The sequence below is a fragment of the Helianthus annuus genome, chromosome 14, assembly GCF_002127325.2.
Source record: "Helianthus annuus cultivar XRQ/B chromosome 14, HanXRQr2.0-SUNRISE, whole genome shotgun sequence".
Lineage (NCBI taxonomy): Eukaryota > Viridiplantae > Streptophyta > Magnoliopsida > Asterales > Asteraceae > Helianthus > Helianthus annuus.
This window is the reverse complement of record NC_035446.2, coordinates 134639220-134645861: the sequence shown is the minus strand read 5'-3', so window position 1 is coordinate 134645861 and position 6642 is coordinate 134639220. Positions and strand designations below refer to the sequence as shown.

The 6642-nt window shown below is 37.6% G+C and overlaps 1 non-coding gene across 1 annotated transcript; it reads right to left on the bottom strand.

Annotated features, from left to right (window-relative positions):
- Positions 1 to 2030: 2030 nt before the first annotated feature.
- On the bottom strand, positions 2031 to 2136 carry LOC118486993. Its single transcript, XR_004880160.1, has one exon. It is a non-coding gene; the product is annotated as a small nucleolar RNA R71 (small nucleolar RNA).
- Between the last annotated feature and the right edge of the window lie 4506 nt (positions 2137 to 6642).

Here is a 6642-nt window from a genome sequence, read left to right as displayed (position 1 = left end):
CAAGCCATGAGTGGCTAAATACTTTGTGCTCGTCTTTGGTGGAAGGTTTTGTAAGACTTTATGCTTTAATTCTCTATTTCTAGAATAACAATCTCTTTCTTATTTGAATTGTTTGTTATGGTGCATGATTGATTGTTAGTAAAGTATTGATTCTTATGTTAAACTAATTAGAAACCATACATTCTTGGTGTCGTTGGCAATCGAGATATCATGGGTATAGTTAGGCTTGGGTAAGGGTTGATTGATCATCGGGTAACAACCTCACGTTCTAGGAATCTGAGTACTTAGTTCCCTTTCATCACTGCAATTGATCATACATGAACTATGTCTATGTAGTTCTTTCTAGTTGAATGTTAGCATAAATGTCAAAGCAAAACCGGAAACTGAAGATGATCATTTGTCTCTAATTTGTTTACAACCAAAACTTGTCTTTTGCAATTTAATTAGTTAATTATATTTCTAAAACCAATCCAATCAAATCAACTCTTGAATTCTATTTTCTTGCAATTAGTCTAATTTAGTTAATCTAGATAAATTCTCAAATAACACATATTCCACAAACTCCTTGTGTTCGATACCCACTTACCGCTATCTACTTAGTAGTAATTGGATTAAATTTGATTGTGACCACGACATCACGTCAAATTTTGGCGCCGTTGCCGGGGAGTAGTGCGCAACGTGTGTTATTTTTTTATCTTTTTAGGTTTGTTATTTTTCTGGTTTACACGGGGTGTGTTAGTGTGCAGGTATTTATAGGTGCATGCGTAGTAGAAGCTCTCACAAGCTTTCACCATTAGCATTTGATCCATAAATCGAACGAACTTTGCGAGCAAGCAGGATATTGTTAAGGGAAAATACAATTAGCGGTTCACCAACAACACCAATTACACCGATTACACCACTGAGATACATGGATCGGGATCCACCACCACCCACTACGGGTGAAACTGCTCCACCATTTATACCAACATCCACTCAACCTTCACCAAATACCACCATTCCAACAAATACCACCGAACCTACCTTGATTCAAAACGCTACACCAACCAACACCACACAACCCATTACCACTCTAGAAGAACCAACCATTACTTTTAACCCTTCTACTACCATTCCACCATTGTTCCATTTCTTTCCGGGTGCAGGTCAATCATATTCAAACTATACCGTAGCACCAAACTCGACCATTGTCCATGCTTCATCGTTTCGACCATCAAACCAGTTGGGTTTTCAATACTCAACTCTTCCGTTTGGGCAATCTTCGTGTATAGGGGGAGATGGATATGATGAGGGATATGAGGATTTTGAGGGTTATGATGAAGATGGGTATGCTTATGTGGGTGATGGAGATCAAGGAGAGTTTGGTTATGTGCAAGGTCAATCTCAAGTAATGCCAAGTGTTGGTGGGATGCCACAACAACAACAACTTATACCACAACACATTAGGCCAAGGCCACAAGGGCCACAAATGCAACGTCCTATACCATTGCAACAAGTTCGTCCACAGAATGTACAACCTCAACTTCAAAGGCCAATTCAACAACCACCGATGCCACAACAACAACTTCAACAACCAATGGCACCACAAGGGCATATACCAAGACCAATGGGTCCTGTTCGTCCAAGGGGGCGGTTTGGTGTGCCAAGAAGGCATCTTAGAGAACATGCGAGGGGTATTGAAGCCCATTTTAGGCAGGTGATTACTCATAATCCTTCACTGGTGGTTATTCCTCACAACGACCAAGGAAGAACTTTTGAAGTGAGAACGAATTCTTTGAAAAGTTTGCCGAAATATAAGGGTCTAGCAACGGAGGAACCCTATTTCCATTTGGAAGCTTATGACTCAATTTGCAATACTCTTGGGAGTCAAGGTTTTTCGGCCGATGATGTTAAGTTGGTCTTATTTCAGTTTTCATTGGAGGATAAGGAAAAGAAGTGGTTCTACACTTTGCCTTCGGCATCTATTTATACTTGGGAGGAAATGCAACAAATTTTCCTAGATGAGTTTTACACCGCCCAAAAGACCAATGATGCTAGGAAGGGGTTGAGGAGTTTCCAACAACAACAAGGCGAAATGTTTCATGAAGCCTTTGAGCGCTTTAATATGATGATCAAGAATTGCCCGCATCATGGAATTGAACTTTGGGAGTTGATGAATGCTTTCCATGAGGGGTTGTGTGCCGAAGATGCGCGTGATCTAATGTCCATCACACATGGGACTTGTCACACCCCAACCGATGGCGGAAACATCGGGATGAGACGAACAAATTCTCAAAACAACATAACACTAAATGTGACAATATAATTTAAATTCAATTTCATAAATGCTAAAATGTCATACATTGTTCAAATAAACCAACAAGATTCCAACATAGTTTATTTCTAGGTGTGTTTCTAATCCACCCTAACTTGATTCTTGAATCCTTCATCTATCAACCTGCAACATGTATTAAAATAACATCAACAAAAAAATGTTGGCGAGTATACAAGTTTGATACCTAGCATAGTAGAATAAAATGTTTAAATACTCATATCCAACACGAATAACATGATCCACTTTGCCTTTCCTAATAGACTAGTGGGAGGTTAACACATTCAACTTGTTCAATACGATCAACTTGTTTTATACGATCAACTTGTGTTATACGATCAACTTGTGTTATACGATCAACTTGTGTTATACGATCAACTTGTGTTATACGATCAACTTGTGTTATACGATCAACTTGTGTTATACGATCAACTTGTTCAATACGATCAACTTGTTCAATACGATCAACTTGTTTTATACGATCAACTTGCATAGCATATGAGATTAACAAGCAGTAAAATGTTTCGTGTTTAAATGTGGATAGAGTGTGAATGTAACAAGTTTCAAGTGTGGTGTAATTTGAATATGGAATACATGTTGCACCCAAAGTGTTTAAAACGAAAATGGGATCGAGTATACTCACCTTAGAATGCGTTGCGTGTTTCTTGGTAAGGAGAGGAGTTTAATCCAAGAGATTTGCAAGAGATTTACCCTATTTGATTGGGAATTCGTTAAATTGGTAACATGGTTAATGTGATAGAGGGAATTTGTTGGAAACTAATAATAGTATATAATTTTGTTAAATAATTTTCCTTTCGTTGTAACAAAGGTAAATGGCAATAATAAACATTATTAAGAATAGTAATATTAGAGAAAATAATAATTCTCATGGGATTATTTATTAACAAAATGACATTTTCTAGTAATGCATATTATTAGTAAATAAGTTTTGATTTATATATATGTACATTAAAAATATCATAATAATAATTATAATAATAAATTCTGATATAAATATAAATTCTGATTATAATATTTCTGAATAAAATTAATATATCTTATTTTTTTTTATATAATAATATTGCTAAAAATTTCTGAAGTTATACTTAGTAATAGTGTTTATGATAATAGTGACAATAAATCTAATTTATTACTTCTTAAATACTGAATTTTTATCTAATATAATTTCAGTAATAACATTACTGGTTTAAGTATAGTATTCGAATAATAAAAGAAATAATAGTAATAAATATAATAATAATACTAACAATGTCAGCAATATAGTTGATTTAAAAAAAACAAAATAAAGAAAAAAAAGAAAGAAAGAACGACGGGAAAGAAAAAAGGAATTTTACCGGACTTGCGTCTTCTCCGGCGATGTGTCTCCGGCGAGGTACAGGTTTCCGTTGGGACCTCTAACTTCAGGTCGTCCGGCGAGTTTCAGGTTCCGGTGAATCGCTGAGAGGAGTGTGCGGGTTTCGAAGTGAGGGGGATGTTCGGTTTATATAGGGGTGGAGATGTCGACTAAATATGGAATCGGGAGGTTTAATAAGGTAACCGGGTTTGATTTAGGAACTGAATGGCAATCAATCAAATAGAAAAAGGAAATGGCCGGAGATTGCTGTAATCACGAAGAAGAATGGTAAGTTGACAGCGCTGTGTCGCTGCTTTGGGCGGGAAAGGTTAAAAAAAGAAACAACTGTAACTCGTTCATAAATAGAATTAGTTTCCAAGAATAGCCGGATGTGGCATTCCCAGCCGGCCGGTTAAGTGTGCGCTTGTTGTGAGTAAGGTGGCGAGTTCGAATCCAGTTAAGGGCGGGTTTATACAAGAAACCCCCCTTTTTGCTTCTTTTTATTACTTAACTGAACTAACTGAGTTTTCTAACTCAGTTAGTTGGTTCCTTTATAAAACTAACCAAGTTAATCTTTAACTAGGTTATCTTTGAAGTTGTAAAGGGTTAACTAACTTAGTTAGTTTAATCTAATAAAAATTCTTTTTTTTTATTTTTTTTATTTATTTATTTCACAAAATATGATAAATAAATAAAATAATTTATTTATTTAACTAATTGAATTATTAAATTATTTATTTAATGTTGATAATTATTATAATTATTTGATTTAACCCAAATTTCGTACGAATTCCCGATTTTTGTCCGGTTTAGGGTAATCTCTTGATAATTCTTGTTTCGAGAGTCAAGATTAGGATATCTTTCTACTGTTTTTACATGTTTGACATAGTTTAACGTGTTTTCAAGTGTAATATCCTAACATAGTATTAAAACAAACATATGATCAAAACAATGCATTTTTCATTATGATCCAAGTCTCGGAATACAAAATAGGGTAAAATGAGAGTACACTGACCGAAATTAGAAGGTTTAATACAACTTGCTAAAAATAGAAAGTACAAAAATACGAAACGTTACAGTCTCCACTACTTTAGGAGATTTCGTCCTCGAAATCTTAGAGGAAAGACTGAAAGAAAAAGAACAATGCGGTTGTTGATCGAGGAAACATGAATGTTGAAAAACGACGCTGATCGTGACGATTTCACCATTAGGTGTTGGCATCTTGAGTTTGATTGGCATTGAGAGCTGGAGCTTTTGGGGCTGGTTGTCGTTCTTGGTTCCATAAGGGACAGTGTGGGCGAAGGTGTGTAGTATCCCCACACTTGTAACAGGCTCTAACATTGTTTGCTGGTTCAGGGTTTTGGGGAGCTTGCTGACAATAAGTAGCGCGATGACCAAAACGGTTGCATATAGTGCAACGACGACAGTTTGCGTCGAAAGGGTGATGATAGTTGCAGGTGGTACACTTGGGATGAATTCCAGTGTATGGTTTTCTTGTGTCCTCTGGTGTAACAGGGTTTGGGTTAGTAGCAGGTACAATCGCGTTGCAGCCAGAGTGTTGAAACTTGCGTTTCTTATCCTCGCCACTACTTGATTGTTGGGTGATTTGGTTGGCTGTCTTAGCGTTGGCGGCTGCAGCAGCTTGTTTGTCGCGAATGCGATTGTTGTTCAAGCTGGCAGCGAGTCGATAGACAGCCTCGATGTTGTCGAGCTGGGCTGCCTCGATGGTGTCTCTCATGGTAGGGGTAAACCGTGGATATACTTTTTGATCGTACGATCAACGATGAGGACTAGGTGGGGTACAACAAAGCTCAACTGCTTGAAGCGGGTGGTGTACGCGAGGTTATCGTCTCCAACTTGCTTGAGGACCCAAAATTCTTCCTCAAGCTTCTGTTGTTCATGAGGAGGGCAAAATTCCTCCATCATGAGCTGCTTCAACTCTTCCCATGATAACGCATATGCCAACTCGTTTGAACGAATGTTCCTTTCATTCGTCCACCATTCTAGGGCTCTTGCTTGAAAGACACCAGTAGCACTACGTGTCTTGAGCTCATCAGGACATTCACTATTGATAAATGTGACCTCTATGCTGTCAAACCATTCGAACATAGCTGTCACACCCTCTTTACCAGTGAAGGGTTTTGGGTGGCAAGAGGCGAAGTGTTTGTAGTTAAAGGCAATGGGTTTAGGGTGGGTAACTTTTGAGTCAATGGAAGAGTTTGGGGTGTTGGAAGCTTGGATCTCAGTCACAACTTTGGGGATAAGACGAGCGAACTGCTTGGCCATAAATGCCATCATCTTCTTTTGAGAGCTGACTCTTGACTTTCTGGACGAGTGGGAAAATTGGCGAGATGGAGACATCTACGGATTCGAAATGGAATGAGGATGAGACTTTGATCATAATGATTATTGGAGAAAAATTGTTTAATGCATGCAACACGTAGCACATTGTTTCACATTGTTTTTCACATAGAATAACATGAATAAGATGACATGATATTTTCACATAGAATAACATGTATGATAAAAACATAATAAATTTAATTTGTTCACGAAGGAGTATCATTAATTGTTTTAGATTGCGACAATAGTGTAAATTGTGGCTTCCTAGATTGAAATGAAGACAACGCTCAATGTAAAATCACATAGAAATTGAGATAACATAAAAGAGATTTAACATAAAACATGGATTGTCACGGAACGTAACATATGACACTTCCAAAGTGAATCGAAGACCTTCTCGAATTAAGGAAGCGTGCTTTGGCCTAATAGGTATTAGTACTCTCATCGGTGGTCCCCAGGTAGGCAACGGGTCCTTAATGGATTTATACGAATGCCAAGCCTAGACAGGACGTCCCGATTACCGGTACCTAACCCTTCCAATTACTACACGTCCTTAATCGATTGGGAAATCGAGACTTTGGCGAGAGCGAAAATCAAGGAGTGGGACTAGTTAATAAGATGCGAGTATCACCTC